Below are 19,512 nucleotides of genomic sequence, written 5' to 3' on the forward strand. Positions count from 1 at the left end.
TATTGATTGAGAGGGTGAAGGCATGTACAGAGCATCAGATTGGGGAAGAGCAGTGTGGTTTCAGAAGTGGTAGAGGATGTGTGGATCAGGTGTTTGCTTTGAAGAATGTATGTGAGAAATACTTAGAAAAGCAAATGGATTCGTATGTAGCATTTATGGATCTGGAGAAGGCATATGATAGAGTTGATAGAGATGCTCTGTGGAAGGTATTAAGAATATATGGTGTGGGAGGCAAGTTGTTAGAAGCAGTGAAAAGTTTTTATCGAGGATGTAAGGCATGTGTACGTGTAGGAAGAGAGGAAAGTGATTGGTTCTCAGTGAATGTAGGTTTGCGGCAGGGGTGTGTGATGTCTCCATGGTTGTTTAATTTCTTTATGGATGGGGTTGTTAGGGAGGTGAATGGAAGAGTTTTGGAAAGAGGGGCAAGTATGAAATCTGTTGTGGATGAGAGAGCTTGGGAAGTGAGTCAGTTGTTGTTCGCTGATGATACAGCGCTGGTGGCTGATTCATGTGAGAAACTGCAGAAGCTGGTGCCTGAGTTTGGTAAATTGTGTGAAAGAAGAAAGTTAAGAGTAAATGTTAATAAGAGCAAGGTTATTAGGTACAGTAGGGTTGAGGGTCAAGTCAATTGGGAGGTAATTTTGAATGGAGAAAAACTGGAGGAAGTAAAGTGTTTTCGATATCTGGGAGTGGATCTGGCAGCGGATGGAACCATGGAAGCGGAAGTGAATCATCGGGTGGGGGAGGGGGCGAAAATCCTTTGAGCCTTGAAGAATGTGTGGAAGTCGAGAACATTATCTCAGAAAGCAAAATTGGGTATGTTTGAAGGAATAGTGGTTCCAACAATGTTGTATGGTTGCGAGGCGTGTGCTATGGATAGAGTTGTGTGTGCAGGAGGCTGGATGTGCTGGAAATGAGATGTTTGAGGACAAAATGTGGTGTGAGGTGGTTTGATACATATATATATATATATATATATATATATATATATATATATATATATATATATATATATATATAGGGGAGAAAGAATACTTCCCACGTATTCCCTGCGTGTCGTAGAAGGCGAGTAAAAGGGGAGGGAGCGGGGGGCTGGAAATCCTCCCCTCTCAATTTTTTTTTAATTTTCCAAAAGAAGGAACAGAGAAGGGGGCCAGGTGAGGATATTCCCTCAGTGGCCCAGTTCTCTGTTCTTAACGCTACCTCGCTAACGCGGGAAATGGCGAATAGTTTGAAAAAAAAAAAAAAAAATATATATATATATATATATATATATATATATATATATATATATATTATTTATATTTCTTATTTATTTTGCTTTGTTGCTGTCTTCCGCGTTTGCAAGGTAGCGCAAGGAAACAGACGAAAGAATGGCCCAACCCGCCCACACACACATGTATATACATACACGTCCACACACGCAAATATACATACCTATACATCTCAACGTACACATATATATACACACACAGACATATACATATATACACATGTACATATTTCATACTGTCTGCCTTTATTTGTTCCCATCGCCACCTCGCCACACATGGAATAACAACCCCCTCCCCCTCATGTGTACGAGGTAGCGCTAAGAAAAGACACCAAAAGCCACATTCGTTAACACTCAGTCTCTAGCTGTCATGTAATAATGCACCGAAACCATACCTCTCTTTCCACATCCAGGCCCCACACAACTTTCCATGGTTTACCCCAGACGCTTCAAATGCCCTGGTTCAATCCATTGACAGCACGTCGACCCCGGTATACCACATCGTTCCAATTCACTCTATTCCTTGCACACCTTTCACCCTTCTGCATGTTCAGGCCCTGATCACTCAAAATCTTTTTCACTCCATCTTTCCACCTGCAATTTGGTCTCCCACTTCTCCTCGTTCCCTCCAACATGACACATATATCCTCTTGGTCAATCTTTCCTCACTCATTCTCTCCATGTGACCAAACCATTTCAAAACACCCTCTTCTGCTCTCTCAACCACACTCTATTTATTTCCACACATCTCTCTTACCCTTACATTACTTACTCGATCAAACCACCTCACACCACATATTGTCCTCAAACATCTCATTTCCAGCATATCCACCCTCCTATGCACAACTCTATCCATAGCCCACGCCTCGCAACCGTACAACATTGTTGGAACCTACTATTCCTTCAAACATAACCATTTTTGCTTTCCGAGATAATGTTCTCGACTTCTAAACATTCTTCAAGGCTCCCAGGATTTTCGCCCCCTCCCCCACCCTATGATTCACTTCCGCTTCCATGGTTCCATCCGCTGCCAGATCCACTCCCAGATATCTAAAACACTTAACTTCCTCCAGTTTTTCCCCATTCAAACTTACCTCCCAATTGACTTGATCCTGAACCCTACTGTACCTAATAACCTTGCTCTTATTCACATTTACTCTTAACTTTCTTCTTTCACACACTTTACCAAACTCAGTCACCACCTTCTGCAGTTTCTTACATGAATCAACCACCAGCACTGTATCATCAGCGAACAACAACTGACTCACTTCCCAAGCTCTCTCATCCACAACAGACTGCATACTTGCCCCTCTTTCCAAAACTCTTGCATTCACCTCCCTAACTAACCCATCCATGAACAAATCAAACAACCATGGAGACATCACACACACCTGCCGCAAACCTACATTCACTGAGAACCAATCACTTTCCTCTCTTCCTACACGCACACATGCCTTACATCCTCGATAAAAAGTTTTCACTGCTTCTAACAACTTGCCTCCCACACCATATATTCTTAATACCTTCCACAGAGCATCTCTATCAACTCTATCATATGCCTTCTCCAGATCCATAAATGCTACATACGAATCCATTTGCTTTTCTAAGTATTTCTCACATACATTCTTCAAAGCAAACACCTGATCCACACATCCTCTACCACTTCTGAAACCATACTGCTCTTCTCCAATTTGATGCTCTGTACATGCCTTCACCTTCTCAATCAATACCCTCCCATATAATTTACCAGGAATACTCAACAAACTTATAACTCTGTAATTTGAGCACTCACTCTTATCCCCTTTGCCTTTGTACAATGGTACTACGCAAGCATTCCACTAGTCCTCAGGCACCTCACCATGAATCATACATACATTAAATAATCTTCCCAACCAGTCAACAAAATCATTTTCCCTAACCGAAATCATTTCCCCAACCAAATCATTTTCCCTAACCCTCTCACTTTGCACACCACCTCGACCAAAACACCCTATATCTGCCACTCTATCATCAAACACATTCAACAAACCTTCAAAATACTCACTCCATCTCCTTCTCACATCACCATTACTTGTTATCACCTCCCCATTAGCCCCCTTCACTGAAGTTCCCATTTGCTCGCTTGTCTTACGCACTTTATTTACCTCCTTCCAAAACATCTTTTTATTCTCCCTGAAATTTAATGATACTCTCTCACCCCAACTCTCATTTGCCCTCGTTTTCACCTCTTGCACCTTTCTCTTGACCTCCTGCCTCTTTCTTTTATACCTCTCCCACTCATTTGCATTTTTTCCCTGCTAAAATTGTCCAAATGCCTCTCTCTTCTCTTTCACTAATAATCTTACTTCTTCATCCCACCACTCACTACCTTTTCTAATCAACCCACCTCCCACGCTTCTCATGCCACAAGCATGTTTTGCGCACTCCCTCACTGATTCCCTAAATACATCCCATTCCTCCCCCACTCCCATGGAAAGCTGTGTAGGTATGTATATTTGCGTGTAGGCGTGTGGACGTATGTATATACATGTGTATGGGGGGGGTTGGGCCATTTCTTTCGTCTGTTTCCTTGCGCTACCTCGCAAACGCGGGAGACAGCGACAAAGTATAATGAAAAATAAAAAAAGGGGAAACAGAAGAAGGAGTCACGCGAGGAGTGCTCATCCTCCTCAAAGGCTCAGATTGGGGTGTCTAAATGTGTGTGGATGTAACCAAGATGGGAAAAAAGGAGAGATAGGTAGTATGTTTGAGGAAAGGAACCTGGATGTTTTGGCTCTGAGTGAAACGAAGCTCAAGGGTAAAGGGGAAGAGTGGTTTGGGAATGTCTTGGGAGTAAAGTCAGGGGTTAGTGAAAGGACAAGAGCAAGGGAAGGAGTTGTGGGAGTATGTGATAGAGTGTAAGAAAGTAAATTCCAGATTGATAAGGGTAAAACTGAAAGTTGATGGAGAGAGATGGGTGATTATTGGTGCATATGCACCTGGGCATGAGAAGAAAGATCATGAGAGGCAATTGTTTTGGGAGCAGCTGAATGAGTGTGTTAGTGGTTTTCATGCACAAGACCGGGTTATAGTGATGGGTGATTTGAATGCAAAGGTGAGTAATGTGGCAGTTGAGGGAATAATTGGTTACATGGAGTGTTCAGTGTTGTAAATGGAAATGGTGAAGAGCTTGTAGATTTATGTGCTGAAAAAGGACTGGTGATTGGGAATACCTGGTTTAAAAAGCGAGATATACATAAGGATACGTATGTAAGAAGGAGAGATGGCCAGAGAGTGTTATTGGATTACGTGTTAATTGATAGACGCACGAAAGAGAGACTTTTGGATGTTAATGTGCTGAGAGGTGCAACTGGAGGGATGTCTGATCAGTATCTTGTGGAGGTGAAGGTGAAGATTTGTGGGGGTTTTCAGAAAAGAAGAGAGAATGTTGGGGTTAAGAGAGTGGTGAGAGTAAGTTAGCTTGGGAAAAAGACTTGTGTGAGGAAGTATCCAGGAGAGACTGAGTACAGAATGGAAAAAGGTGAGAACAATGGAAATATATATATATATATATATATATATATATATATATATATATATATATATATATATATATATATATATATATATATATATATATATATATATATGCGAACAAAATGCATAGGAACACGCACCTTCATAGAACATACAAACCTCCAATAGCCAGGATCGAACCCGGTACCCCTGTCCAACAGGCGGGAGTGCTAACCGCTAGGCTATGGGCCTGGCTAATAGGAAGTGACTATTCGAATAATATATACTCGAATACCCTTCGTTTCACGTTGGTGAGACCCATAACCTAGCGGTTAGCACTCCCGCTAGTTGCAGAGGTGTCCCGGGTTCGATTCTGGCTGTTGGAAGTTTGTACGTTCTATGAAGGCGCGCGTTTCTATGCACTTTGTTCGTATTCATATAACTCCGCGTTGTACAGGTAGGTTCGGTAAAATGCTATCTGCTGGCTATGTGAACCTGTTGAGAGATGACCGGTGTAGACCCCGTTGCTCATCAACGTGAGACGACGGGTATTCGAGTACATAGTATTCAAATAGTTATCTCCAATTTGCCGGGCCCGTATCCTAGCGGTTAGGACTCGCGCCTGCTGCACAGGGATCCCGGGTTCGATTTCTGCTGTTGGAGGTTTGTATATATATATATATATATATATATATATATTTATATATATATATATATATATATATATATATATATATATATATATATATATATATATATATATATATATTTTTTTTTTTATTATATATATATATATATATATATATATATATATATATTCATTTACTATATTTTTTTATACTTTGTCGCTGTTTCCCGCGTTCACGAGGTAGCGCAAGGAAACATAAAAAAGAATGGCCCAACCCACCCACATACACATGTATATACATACACGTCTGCACACTCAGAAATACATACCAATACATCTCAACGTATACATATAAATATATATATATATATATATATATATATATATATATATATATATATATATATATATATATATATATATATATATATATATATATATATATATATTATCCCTGGGGATAGGGGAGAAAGAATACTTCCCACGTATTCCCTGCGTGTCGTAGAAGGCGACTAAAAGGGAAGGGAGCGGGGGCTGGAAATCCTCCCCTCTCGTTTTTTTTTTTTTAATTTTCCAAAAGAAGGAACAGAGAAGGGGGCCAGGTGAGAATATTCCCTCAAAGGCTCAGTCCTCTGTTCTTAACGCTACCTCGCTATCGCGGGAAATGGCGAATAGTATAAAAAAATATATATATATATATATATATACATATATATATATATATATATATATATATATATATATATATATATATATATATATATATATATATATATCCCCGGGGATAGGGGTGAAAGAATATTTCTCATGCGTTCCTCAGGTGTCGTAGAATGCGACTAGAGGGGGCGGGAGCGGGGGCCAGAAATCCTCCCCTCCTTGTATTTTAACTTTCTAAAAAATGGGAAAAAGAAGGAGTCACGCGGGGAGTGCTCATCCTTCTCGTAGACTCAGATTGGGGTGTCTAAATGTGTGTGGATGTAACCAAGATGTGAAAAAAGGAGAGATAGGTAGTGTGTTTGAGAAAGGAACCTGGATGTTTTGGCTCTGAATGAAACGAAGCTCAAGGGTAAAGGGGAAGAGTGGTTTGGGAATGTCTTGGGAGTAAAGTCAGGGGTTAGTGAGAGGACAAGAGCAAGGGAAGGAGTAGCAGTACTCCTGAAACAGGAGTTGTAGGAGTATGTGATAGAATGTAAGAAAGTAAATTCTCGATTAATATGGGTAGAACTGAAAGTTGACGAATAGAGGTGGGTGATTATTGGTGCATATGCACCTGGGCATGAGAAGAAAGATCATGAGAGGAAAGTGTTTTGGGAGCAGCTGAATGAGTGTGTTAGTGGTTTTGATGCACAAGACCGGGTTATAGTGATGGATGATTAGAATGCAAAGGTGAGTAATGTGGCAGTTGAGGGAATGATTGGTAAACATGTGGTGTTCAGTGTTGTAAATGGAAATGGTTAAGAGCTTGTAGATTTATGTGCTGAAAAAGGACTGGTGATTGGGAATACCTGGTTTGTAAAGCGAGATATACATAAGTATACTTATGTAAGTAGGAGAGATGGCCAGAGAGCGTTATTGGATTACGTGTTAATTGACAGGCGCGCGAAAGAGAGACTTTACGATGTTAATGTGCTAGGAGGTACAACTGGAGGGATGTCTGATCATTATCTTGTGGAGGATAAGGTGAAGATTTGTATGGGTTTTCAGAAAAGAAGAGTGAATGTTAGGGTGAAGAGGGTGGTGAGAGTAAGTGAGCTTGGAAGGAGACTTGTGTGAGGAAGTACCAGGAGAGACTGAGTATAGAATGGAAAAAGGTGAGAACAATGGAAGTAAGGGGAGTGGGGGAGGAATGGGATGTATTTAGGGAATCAGTGATGGAGTGCGCAAAAGATGCTTGTGGCATGAGAAACGTGGGAGGTGGGTCGACTAGAAAGGGTAGTGAGTGGTGGGATGAAGAAGTAAGATTATTAGTGAAAGAGAAGAGAGAGGCATTTGGACTATTTTTGCAGGGAAAAAATGCAATTGAGTGGGAGATGTATAAAAGAAAGAGACAGGAGGTCAAGAGAAAGGTGCAAGAGGTGAAAAAGAGAGCAAATGAGAGTTGGGGTGAGAGAGTATCATTAAATTTTAGGGAGAATAAAAAGATGTTCTGGAAGGAGGTAAATAAAGTGCGTAAGACAAGGGAGCAAATGGGGAACTTCAGTGAAAGGCGCTAATGTGGAGGTGATAACAGGTAGTGGTGATGTGAGAAGGAGATGGAGTGAGTATTTTGAAGGTTTGTTGAATGTGTTTGATGATAGAGTGGCAGGTATAGGGTGTTTTGGTCGAGGTGGTGTGCAAAGTGAGAGGGTTAGGGAAAATGATTTGGTAAACAGAGAAGAGGTAGTAAAAGCTTTGCGGAAGATGAAAGCCGGCAAGGCAGCAGGTTTGGATGGTATTGCAGTGGAATTTATTAAGAAAGGGGGTGACTGTATTGTTGACTGGTTGGTAAGGTTATTTAATGTATGTATGACGCATGGTGAGGTGCCTGAGGATTGGCGGAATGCGTGCATAGTGCCATTGTACAAAGGCAAAGGGGATAAGAGTGAGTGCTCAAATTACAGAGGTATAGGTTTGTTGAGTATTCCTGGTAAATTATATGGGAGGGCATTGATTGAGAGGGTGAAGGCATGTACAGAGCATCAGATTGTGGAAGAGCAGTGTGGTTTCAGAAGTGGTAGAGGATGTGTGGATCAGGTGTTTGCTTTGACGAATGTATGTGAGAAATACTTAGAAAAGTAAATGGATTTGTATGTAGCATTTATGGATCTGGAGAAGGCATATGATAGAGTGGATAGAGATGCTTTGTAGAAGGTATTAAGAATATATGGTGTGGGAGGCAAGTTGTTAGAAGCAGTGAAAACTCTTTATCGAGGATGTAAAGCATGTGTACGTGTAGGAAGAGAGGAAAGTGATTGGTTCTCAGTGAATGTAGGTTTGCGGCAGGGGTGTGTGATGTCTCCATGGTTGTTTAATTTGTTTATGGATGGGGTTGTTAGGGAGGTGAATGTAAGAGTTTTGGAAAGAGGGGCAAGTATGAAGTCTGTTGTGGATGAGAGAGCTTGGGAAGTGAGTCAGTTGTTGTTCGCTGATGATACAGCGCTGGTGGCTGATTCATGTGAGAAACTGCAGAAGCTGGTGACTGAGTGTGGTAAAGTGTGTGAAAGAAGAAAGTTAAGAGTAAATGTGAATAAGAGCAAGGTTATTAGGTACAGTAGAGTTGAGGGTCAAGTCAATTGGGAGGTAAGTTTGAATGGAGAAAAACTGGAGGAAGTAAAGTGTTTTAGATATCTGGGAGTGGATCTGGCAGCGGATGGAACCATGGAAGCGGAAGTGTATCATAGGGTGGGGGAGGGGGCGAAAATCCTGTGAGCCTTGAAGAATGTGTGGAAGTCGAGAACATTATCTCGGAAAGCAAAAAAGGGTATGTTTGAAGGAATAGTGGTTCCAACAATGTTGTATTGTTGCGAGGCGTGGGCTATCGATAGAGTTGTGCGCAGGAGGATGGATGTGCTGGAAATGAGATGTTTGAGGACAATATGTGGTGTGAGGTGGTTTGATCGAGTAAGTAATGTAAGGGTAAGAGAGATGTTTGGAAATAAAAAGAGCATGGTTGAGAGAGCAGAAGAGGGTGTTTTGAAATGGTTTGGGCACATGGAGATAATGAGTGAGGAAAGATTAACCAAGAGGATATATATGTTGGAGGTGTAGGGAACGAGGAGAAGTGGGAGACCAAATTGGAGGTGGAAAGATGGAGTGAAAAAGATTTTGAGTGATCGGGGCCTGAACATGCAGGAGGGTGAAAGGCGGGCAAGGAATAGAGTGAATTGGATCGATGTGGTATACCGGGGTTGACGTGCTGTCAGTGGATTGAATCAGGGCATGTGAAGCGTCTGGGGTAAACCATGGAAAGTTGTGAGTGGCCTGGATGTGGAAAGTGACCTGAGGTTTCGGGCATTATTGCACGACAGCTAGAGACTGAGTGTGAACGAATGGGGCCTTTGTTGTCTTTTCCTAGCGCTACCTCTCACACATGAGGAGGGAAGGGGATGGTATTCCATATGCGGCGGGGTGGCGATGGGAATGAATAAAGGCAGACAGTGTGAAATGTGTGTATGGTTATATATATATGTGTCTGTGTGTGTATATATATGTGTACATTGAGATGTATAGGTATGTATATTTGCGTGTGTGGACGTGTATGTATATACATGTGTATGGGGGTGGTTTGGGCTATTTCTTTCGTCTGTTTCCTTGCGCTACCTCGCAAACGCGGGAGACAGCGAAAAAGCAAAATAAATGAATAAATAAATATATACACACGCAGACAGACATATATATATGTACACATGTACATAATTTATACGGTGTGCCCTTATTCATTCCCGTCGCCAAACCGCCACACATGAAATGACAACCATCTCCCGCGGCATGTGCGCGAGGTATCGCTAGGAAAAAGACAACAAAGGCCATATTCGTTCACATGCAGTCTCTAGCTGTCATGTTTAATAAACTGAAACCACAGCTCTCTTTCTGCATACAGGCCCCACAAAACTCTCCGTGGTTTACACCAGACTCTTCACATGCCCTGGTTTAACCAATTGACAGCACGTCCACACAGGTATAGCACATCGTTCCAATTTACTCTATTCCTTGCACGCTTTTCACCCTCTTCCATGTTCAGGCCCGGATCACTAAGAATCCTTTTCACTCCATCTTTCCACCTCTAATTTGGTCTCCCACTTCTCGATCCCTCCACCTCTGATACATATATCCTCTTGGTCAATCTTTCCCCACTCATTCTCTCCATGTGACCAAACCATTTCAAAACACCCTCCTCTGCTCTCTCAACCAAACTCTTTTTGTTACTAAACATCTCTCTTACCTTTTCATTACTTACTTGATCAAACCACGTCACACCACATATTGTCCTCAAACATCTCATTTCCAGCATATCCACACTCCTCCGCACAACTCTATCTATAGCCCACGCCTCGCAGCCATAAAACATTGTTGGAACCACTATTCCTTCACACGTACCCATTTTTGCTTTCCGAGACTACGTTCTCGACATCCACACACTTTTCAACGCTCCTAGAACTTTCGCCTCCTCCCCCACCCTATGATTAACTTCCGTTTCAGTGGCTCCATCTGCTGCCGAATCTATTCCCCGATATCTAAAACATTTCACTTCCTCCAGTTTTTCTCCATTTAAACTTACCTCCCATTGACTTGTCCTTCAACCCTAATTTACCTAATAAACTTGCTATTATTCTCATCTACTCGCAGCTTTCTTCTTCCACACACTTTACCAAACTCAGTCACCTGCTACTGCAGTTTTTCACCCGAATCAGCCACCAGTGCTGTATCATCAGCGAACAACAATTGACTCGCTTCCCAAGCTCTCTCATCCACAACAGACTGCATAATTGTCCCTCTTTCCAAAACTCTTGCATTCAACTCGCTAACAACCCCATCCATAAACAAATTAAACAACCATTGAGACATCACGCACCCATGCCGCAAACCAACATTCACTGAGAACCAATCACTTTCTTCTCTTCCTACTCGAACACATGCCTTACATCCTCGATAAAAACATTTCACTACTTCTTCGAACTTGCCTCCCACACCATATATTCTTAATACCTTCCACAGAGCATCTCTATCAACTCTATCATATGCCTTCTCCATATCCATAAATGCCACATACAAATCTATTTGCTTTTCCAAATATTTCTCACATATATTTTTCAAAGCAAACACCTGTTCCACACATCCTCTAACACTTCTGAAACCACAGAGCTCTTCTCAAATCTGATGCTCTGTACATGCCTTCACCCTCTCAATCAACAGCCTCCAATATAATTTTCCAGGAACACTCAAAAGACTTATACCTCTGAACTTTGAACACTCACCTTTATTCCCTTTGCCTTTGTACAATGGCACTATGGAAGCATTCCAACAATCCTCAGGCACCTCACCATGAGTCATACATACATTAAATAACCTTACAAACCAGTCAACAATGCAGTCACCTATTGCAACACCATCCAAACCCGCTGCCTTGCCAGCTTTCATCTTTCGCAAAGCTTTTACTACCTTTTCTCTGTTTACCAAATCATTCTCCCTAACCCTCTCACTTTGGACACCACCTCGACCAAAACACACTATCTCTGCCACTCTATCAACAAACACATTCAACAAACCTTCAAAATTACTCACTCCATGTCCTTCTCACATCACCACTACTTGTAATCACTTCTCCATCAAACCCCTTCACTGATGTTCCAGTTTGTTCCCTAGTATTATTCATACTTATATACACTTGGTTATACCTATTTTATTTTGCGTTGTCGCTGTTTCCCGAGTTAGCGAGGTAGCACAAGGAAAAAGACGAAAGAATGGCCCAACCACTCATATATACATGCACGTCCAGACACGCACATATACTTACATATACACTTCAACGTATACATACCTATAAACTCTAACGTATATATATATATATATATATATATATATATATATATATATATATATATATATATATATATGTATATATATATATATATATATATATATATATATATATATATATATATATATATATATATATATATATATATATATATATATATATATATATATATATATATATATATATATATATATATACATATATATATATATATATATATATATATATATATATATATATATATATATATATATATATATATATATATGACAGGCGCGCGAAAGAGAGCCTTTTGGATGTTAATGTGCTGAGAAGTGCAACTGGAGGGATGTCTGATAATTATCTTGTGGAGGCTAAGGTGAAGATTTGTATGGGTTTTCAGAAAAGAAGAGTGAATGTTGGGATGAAGAGGGTGGTGAGAGTAAGTGAGCTTGAGAAGGAGACTTGTGTGAGGAAGTACCAGGAGAGACTGAGTACAGAATGGAAAAAGGTGAGAACAAAGGAGGTAAGGAGAGTCGAGGAGGAATGGGATGTATTTAGGGGAGCGGTGATGGCTTGCGCAAAAGATGCTTGTGGCATGAGAAGAGTGGGAGGTGGGTTGATTAGAAAGCGTAGTGAGTGGTGGGATGAAGAAGTAAGAATATTAGTGAAAGAGAAGAGAGATGCATTTGGACTATTTTTGCAGGGAATAAATGCAATTGAGAGGGAGATGTCTAAAAGAAAGAGACAGGAGGTCAAGAGAAAGGTGCAAAAGGTGAAAAAGAGGGCAAATGAGAGTTGGGGTGAGAGAGTATCATAAAATTTTAGGGAGAATAAAAAGATGTTCTGGAAGGAGGTAAACAAAGTGCGTAAGACAAGGGAGCAAATGGGAACTTCAGTGAAGGGCGCAAATGGGGAGGTAATAACAAGTAGTGGTGATGTGAGAAGGAGATGGAGTGAGTATTTTGAAGGTTTGTTGAATGTGTTTGATGATAGAGTGGCAGATATAGGGTGTTTTGGTCGAGGTGGTGTGCAAAGTGAGAGGGTTAGGGAAAATGATTTGGTAAACAGAGAAGAGGTAGTAAAAGCTTTGCGGAAGATGAAAGCCGGCAAGGCAGCAGGTTTGGATGGTATTGCAGTGGAATTTATTAAAAAAGGGGGTGACTGTATTATTGACTGGTTGGTAAGGTTATTTACTGTATGTATGACTCATGGTGAGGTGCCTGAGGATTGGCGGAATGCGTGCATAGTGCCATTGTACAAAGGCAAAGGGGATAAGAGTGAGTGCTCAAATTACAGAGGTATAAGTTTGTTGAGTAATCCTGGTAAATTATATGGGAGGGTATTGATTGAGAGGGTGAAGGCATGTACAGAGCATCAGATTGGGGAAGAGCAGTGTGGTTTCAGAAGTGGTAGAGGATGTGTGGATCAGGTGTTTGCTTTGAAGAATGTATGTGAGAAATACTTAGAAAAGCAAGTGAATTTGTATATATCATTTATGGATCTGTAGAAGGCATATGATAGAGTTAGGTATTAAGAATATATGGTGTGGGAGGCAAGTTGTTAGAAGGATTGAAAAGTTTTATCGAGGATGTAAGGCATGTGTACGTGTAGGAAGAGAGGAAAGTGATTGGTTGTCAGTGAATGTAGGTTTGCGGCAGGGGTGTGTGATGTCTCCATGGTTGTTTAATTTGTTTATGGATTGGGTTGTTAGGGAGGTGAATGCAAGAGTTTTGGAAAGAGGGGCAAGTATACAGTCTGTTGTGGATGAGAGAGCTTGGGAAGTGAGTCAGTTGTTGTTCGCTGATGATACAGCGCTGGTGGCTGATTCACGTGAGAAACTGTAGAAGCCTGTGACTGAGTTTTGTAAAGTGTGTGAAAGAAGAAAGTTAAGAGTCAATGTGAATAGGAGCAAGGTTATCAGGGACAGTAGGGTTGAGGGAAAAGTCAATTGGGAGGTAAGTTTGAATAGGGAAAAACTGGAGGAAGTAAAGTCTTTTAGATATCTGGGAGTGGTTCTGGCAATGGAATCGGAAGTGTATCATATGGTGGGGAGAGGTCGAAAATTCTGGGAACCTTGAAGAATGTTTGGAAGTCGAGAACATTATCTCGGAAAGCAAAAATTGGTACGTTTGAAGGAATAGTGGTTCCAACAATGTTGTATGGTTTCGAGGCGTGCGCTATGGATAGAACTGTCCGAAGGAGGGTGGATGTGCTGGAAATGAGATGTTCGAAGACAATATGTGGAGTGAGGTGGTTTGATCGACTAAGTAATGTAAGGGTAAGAGAGATGTGTGGAAATAAAAAGAGTGTGGTTGAGAGAGCAGAAGAGAGTGTTTTGAAATGGTTTGGTCACATGGAGAGAATGAGTGAGGAAAGATTGACCAAGAGGAGAAATGTGTCAGAGATGGAGGGAACGAGAAGTGGGAGACCAAATTGGAGTGAAAAAGATTTTGAGTGATCGGGGCCTGAACATGCAGGAGGGTGAATGGCGGGCAAAGAACAGAGTGAATTGGAACGATGTGGTATACCGGGGTCGACGTGCTGTCAATGGATTGAACCAAGACTTGTGAAGCGTCTGGGGTAAACCATGGAAAGTTCTGTGGGGCCTGGTTTTGGAAAGGGACCTATGGTGTCGGTGCATTATTACATGACAGCTAGAGACTGAGTGTGAACGAATGAGGCCTTTGTTGTCTTTTCCTAGCGCTACCTCGCACACATGAGGTGGGAGGGGGTTGTTATTCCATGTGTGGCGAGGTGGCGATGGGAATGAATAAAGGCAGACAGTATGAATTATGTACATGTGTATATATGTATATGTCTGTGTGTGTATATATATGTGTACATTGAGATGTATAGGTATGTATATATGCGTGTGTGGACGTGTATGTATATATATGTGTATGTGGTTGGGTTGGGCCATTCTTTCGTCTGTTTTCTTGCTCTACCTCGCTAACGCGGGAGACAGCGAGAAAGGAAATTAAGATAATATATATATATATATATATATATATATATATATATATATATATATATATATATATATATATATATATATATATATATATATATATATTGTATTAATGGGATGGCCTTGGTTAGGTCCTCAGCTGTTCGTGCCGTCCCAGCTAACAAAATAATAAAAAAAATAGGCTTCCAATTATTGCCTTTAACACACAGGAACGAAAACCGGAACTGAGATACAGGTATGGCATTGTAATGATTCCCACAAACTTATAGTCTGCAAAAAGCGAGTCGGAATTGTTGACATTACACTAGCACACTAACCTGAAATATGATGTACGCTAGTCGTTCCCGCTATCAACCGATGGAAAGTTAATTAAGAAAGACACTCAGATGGTACGTGATGTTGATTAGTTCCTTTCAAGAATGAGAAATATTTATTAGATAATTTTTCAATGAATGGTTGACAGTATACTCTTCTTATATTTATTAATGCTTGAACGTAAGATTTATTCGAGTACAGAGTATCACCAAATCGTGTTAATCTAAATGTTTTAGGTACCAATTGATACGCAAGATAGAGGAAAACCAGGTGGTGCTATAGTGGTTGGAACGAATAATATAAGCTAACATACTTAGAGATTAAGTGGAGGCTTTACTGTTATTCACCCGGCATTTGTAACCTGACTAAGCCTTTGTAGTCTGCTGCCAACTGTACTTAGTCCTTAGAAGTGAACAAAGGTTTTGCATCTCACTGTTTTCCTCTTAAAGTCTAAGCGACAGCCCTAAGGCCCGCGAGCCGTTTTCTTCTATGTTTTACTGGATAAACCATTCTCTCTCTCTCTCTCTCTCTCTCTCTCTCTCTCTCTCTCTCTCTCTCTCTCTCTCTCTCTCTCTCTCTCTCTCTCTCTCTCTCTCTCTCTCTCTCTCTCTTTGTACCACATTTTTCACACAAAGCCTCAGTCAGCCTTTCATATCGTTTACAAAGGAGAGCCACTCCGACCCGAACCAAAACAAACAATGCAATATGACTGCAGCGTCCAATATCCTCCCACACAAGAGACAGCATTAGCCTGGCCCGATGATAGCACACTTTCTCTCTCGTACAGTAAGGACTCATGACGGGATCTACATGGGACTCGTGTCATAATTCGTTAACCTGATTTTGTCTCAAACTAGAATTGAGAAAATCATAAATATTGATTTTCTGTATCAGTAGTTTTCTTGGTATAAGATGATAGTTATTCTACTTTTGTAGTTACCCAACGTGTGGTTTTATGCGTAGGGAGGTCCTCTGAGTATCATTAAACACAAGTAGGTCGAACGATATATTATCAAAATGACAGATTACGATGCCGAGAAGATTAAACAAATATCCTGCAGAATATTCAGTCCACAATAAGTGGTCATGTTTCACATCTCATGCAGCATTGAATCCATAGGTCAGTGCTGTAGAGGGTTTTCCAGTGTCTTTAAGGGCTACCAACACATACATAGCTATTCTGTTTATCTCCACAATTTTTTTAAAGCAATTAAACGAAGAAGGAAGCTCCTAGAAATTATTCATGTTGCTGTAAATTACTGTTCATCTGATCGGCTCTCGATACTGAAATCAAATTATATACCGTCATTTACTCCGTTCCCAACGTTTAATGGATGGATCAGTCGCTCGTACCATCCTCTGTACGACAGTACACTATTCTTGATCATCCCCCGTACTACAGTGTATCCTTCTTGACCAACTATCATCTGTCTTCCGTTCAATATTGCTATACCATCACGCTTATCCATGTTCCTCTCATGGGATTTCTTCACACTACTTACCTTTTTTTTTTTTCCTCGTCTCTCTTTTCTGCAACTTTCCTCCCAATCCTGGATGTATTAAACAAGGTATTCATCTGTCTCTAATGTTCATACTCTCTTGTCGTGTGTAAACTCAGGTTTCACAGCCATGCATCAGAGATGGGACTAGCTCTCCTTAATACAGGCATCGTGTACAGTCTACATCGTCTTTTTCATTTATGTGGTTTTTCAGTGCACATTCAACTGTTTTCTTTTGCATTACTCATTCTTTGTTTTATCTTAGACTTCATATTCCCTACTGCCATCATTACCTAACTTTTTTTTAATCCCTAGATACTGCAAATTGACCTTGCACTCTGGTACCGCCCATCCCTTTCAAAAGTCTTCGTCTTACTTTTACTTGTATGCACTTTGACCTCTTCCTCATCCTTCTTCTTCATACATCATTGAAACGGCTTACATTACTTTTCCCAGCTTATCCTCGACTTTGGCTCTAAAATCACAAAAGAATATAATACCGTGGTCGGAGAAAACTTTCTTACATTGGCAGATGTCTGAAATTTTCTGTCCTTATTAGAAGAAAGAGATTGAAGTATGAATTCAGAAAGAAAAGAGAATGTTGGTGAATCTCCAGAGGAACTTTAGGAACTTTTCTTAGAGATTAGAATGATTTAAGTTGCTAGCACTTCCCTTGCTGTCACATCATTTCCTCGAACCTCTGGCTACCTAATTACTCAAGTATTACCTTATGTCTGTCGAGGGAGACCAGGTAACCTGTCACACAGGCATGCCATTATAGTTACTGAGGGAGGAAAGTTCGCTAGACATAAACACACCGATGAATGATATGCTATCAATAATGAATAGCATCAGTGTTAGTGGTTAGTTAAAGATCAGGAACAAATATGGATATCTATTTGGGTACCAAATGATTAAAAAGTCATACATGTAATACAGAAGTTTTTGAAATGCCACGAGACCTTAGAGATAAGTATAGATGGAGATATAAGCCGGAGTCATCTTTAAAGAGTTTCAGTGTGAGCAACTGAAACGTAAAAAGTTCTCACGTATATCCCTGTACGGTATAGAAAGTTTTGAAGTGAAATGCTAAATAACAGATATATGCGCTACACTGGAACACTTTAGTCGATAGAGTTATGAAAATATGTATGCCACAGAAAGTTAGCATAAAGGAGCAGTATATATAGACACTAAAGTACTTTTGAACCAGTGATTACAGTTGATATATTTACTTTTACCAGAGGGATCTGCGGTACTTTAGAAAAAGAGATGCATTATATAAATGAGACAAGACATTTCTTGCTACAATACTGTGGAAAAAAGCATGATATTGCCAGCGTAATTTAGCAAGACATATAACGGCAATTTGTGTACAGGGAGGGAGACACATATACACATTATTATCATTACGAGATTCGGAGAACCATTTCTTTCCGGGCAGTCTTGGGAATATTGTTGGTATAAAAGATTCTTCTTATTTCCTGGACTTAAATTGCTCAGTTAGTTCTCCGGATGGGATGTGGAAGGCTCTCGTTCTTACTAAATCCAAGTTGTTGAACTTACTGTTTTGACTTGAATACATTGCGTGTGTGTTGAATGTCATACGAAGTTACAAAGATTCAGGGATGATTTCACATTCATCAACAGAAAACCGTTAGTTCTGAGGTGGTAAGACACAATTTGCACATAGTATATACACATACAAAGACGAACATGCCTATCACACTGAGGTTTCCTTCACTGAGCTCATATTCATTATTTGCATTCACATAAACTGAAATTCAGGAAGCACTTACCATACCCGTTCTGAAGTGTGGGTAGGTCCCCATTAGGCTAATGCAATCCCTTTCATTTTCTATTTCTATCATAACCTTGGCATCATCCGATAAGCATGTTCAAGTATGGGTCCAGTCCTATCAGATCATTTGAGTAGATCAAGGATGCAATGGTCCTCAGGCTGAGCTCTGTGGCGCCACATTCATCAATGCTTCTTTAATCTGTGTCTTTTGTTCCGTTCCATTTAGGTAATCTTCTGTATATACTGAGTGTCTACCGCTTATTCCTGCTGGGAGATCCAGCCACAAACGTGATAATGTCAAACGATTTCTCACAATCTCAGAACTCAGTGTATCTCATTCATCCACTACTCTCACGGTACAAAAGTACTTCTCTTACTTTTTTCCAACAATATGCTTGTTGAATATAATGTTATACTCACAGACACTCACAGATCCTCTCCTGACTGTAGGCTTCTTGTGGAGTCCTCTTCTGTCCGCTCCTTGTCTAAACTTAATCTTTTAGGTCATGTCCGGTCGGTCTTGTGTATTTTCTCGTAGTTATATTTCTGTGCTTAGCTCTCCCAGAAACGATATGGTCTTGCTTGAAAGGACTGTACTGATAGTGCTGTTATTAGTTTCCCAGATAGGCTGTTCCATGCTGCTACTATTTTTTGTGTAAATGAGTATTTCCTAATATCTAATCTTGATCTTGATTTATACAGTTTAAGCTGGTGGCCATCCGCGGGTGGTGGAGTCATCATGGGGTTGTATAAAACTGGACAAATTTTCATCGTATTTTCCTGTTAGTTATCTTGTACGTCTCGATCATATCACCTCTAGAACGTCTTTGTATGCCGGTGTTGGAAGATTTAATTTCTTGAGCCGTTCGTCACGTAATGAAAGTGCTGATAGTTCCGGTACTTGTCTCGTCGCTCTTCTCTGGACATTTTATATATCTTCAGTGTGTTTCTTTAGATGTGGACACCATACTTGGTTGGCATATTCAAGATGAAGTATCAACAGTGCTGTGCATAGTAGTTTGAAGGTTTGACAA

This window comes from Panulirus ornatus, chromosome 18, assembly GCF_036320965.1.
Source record: "Panulirus ornatus isolate Po-2019 chromosome 18, ASM3632096v1, whole genome shotgun sequence".
Classification (NCBI taxonomy): Eukaryota; Metazoa; Arthropoda; class Malacostraca; order Decapoda; family Palinuridae; genus Panulirus; species Panulirus ornatus.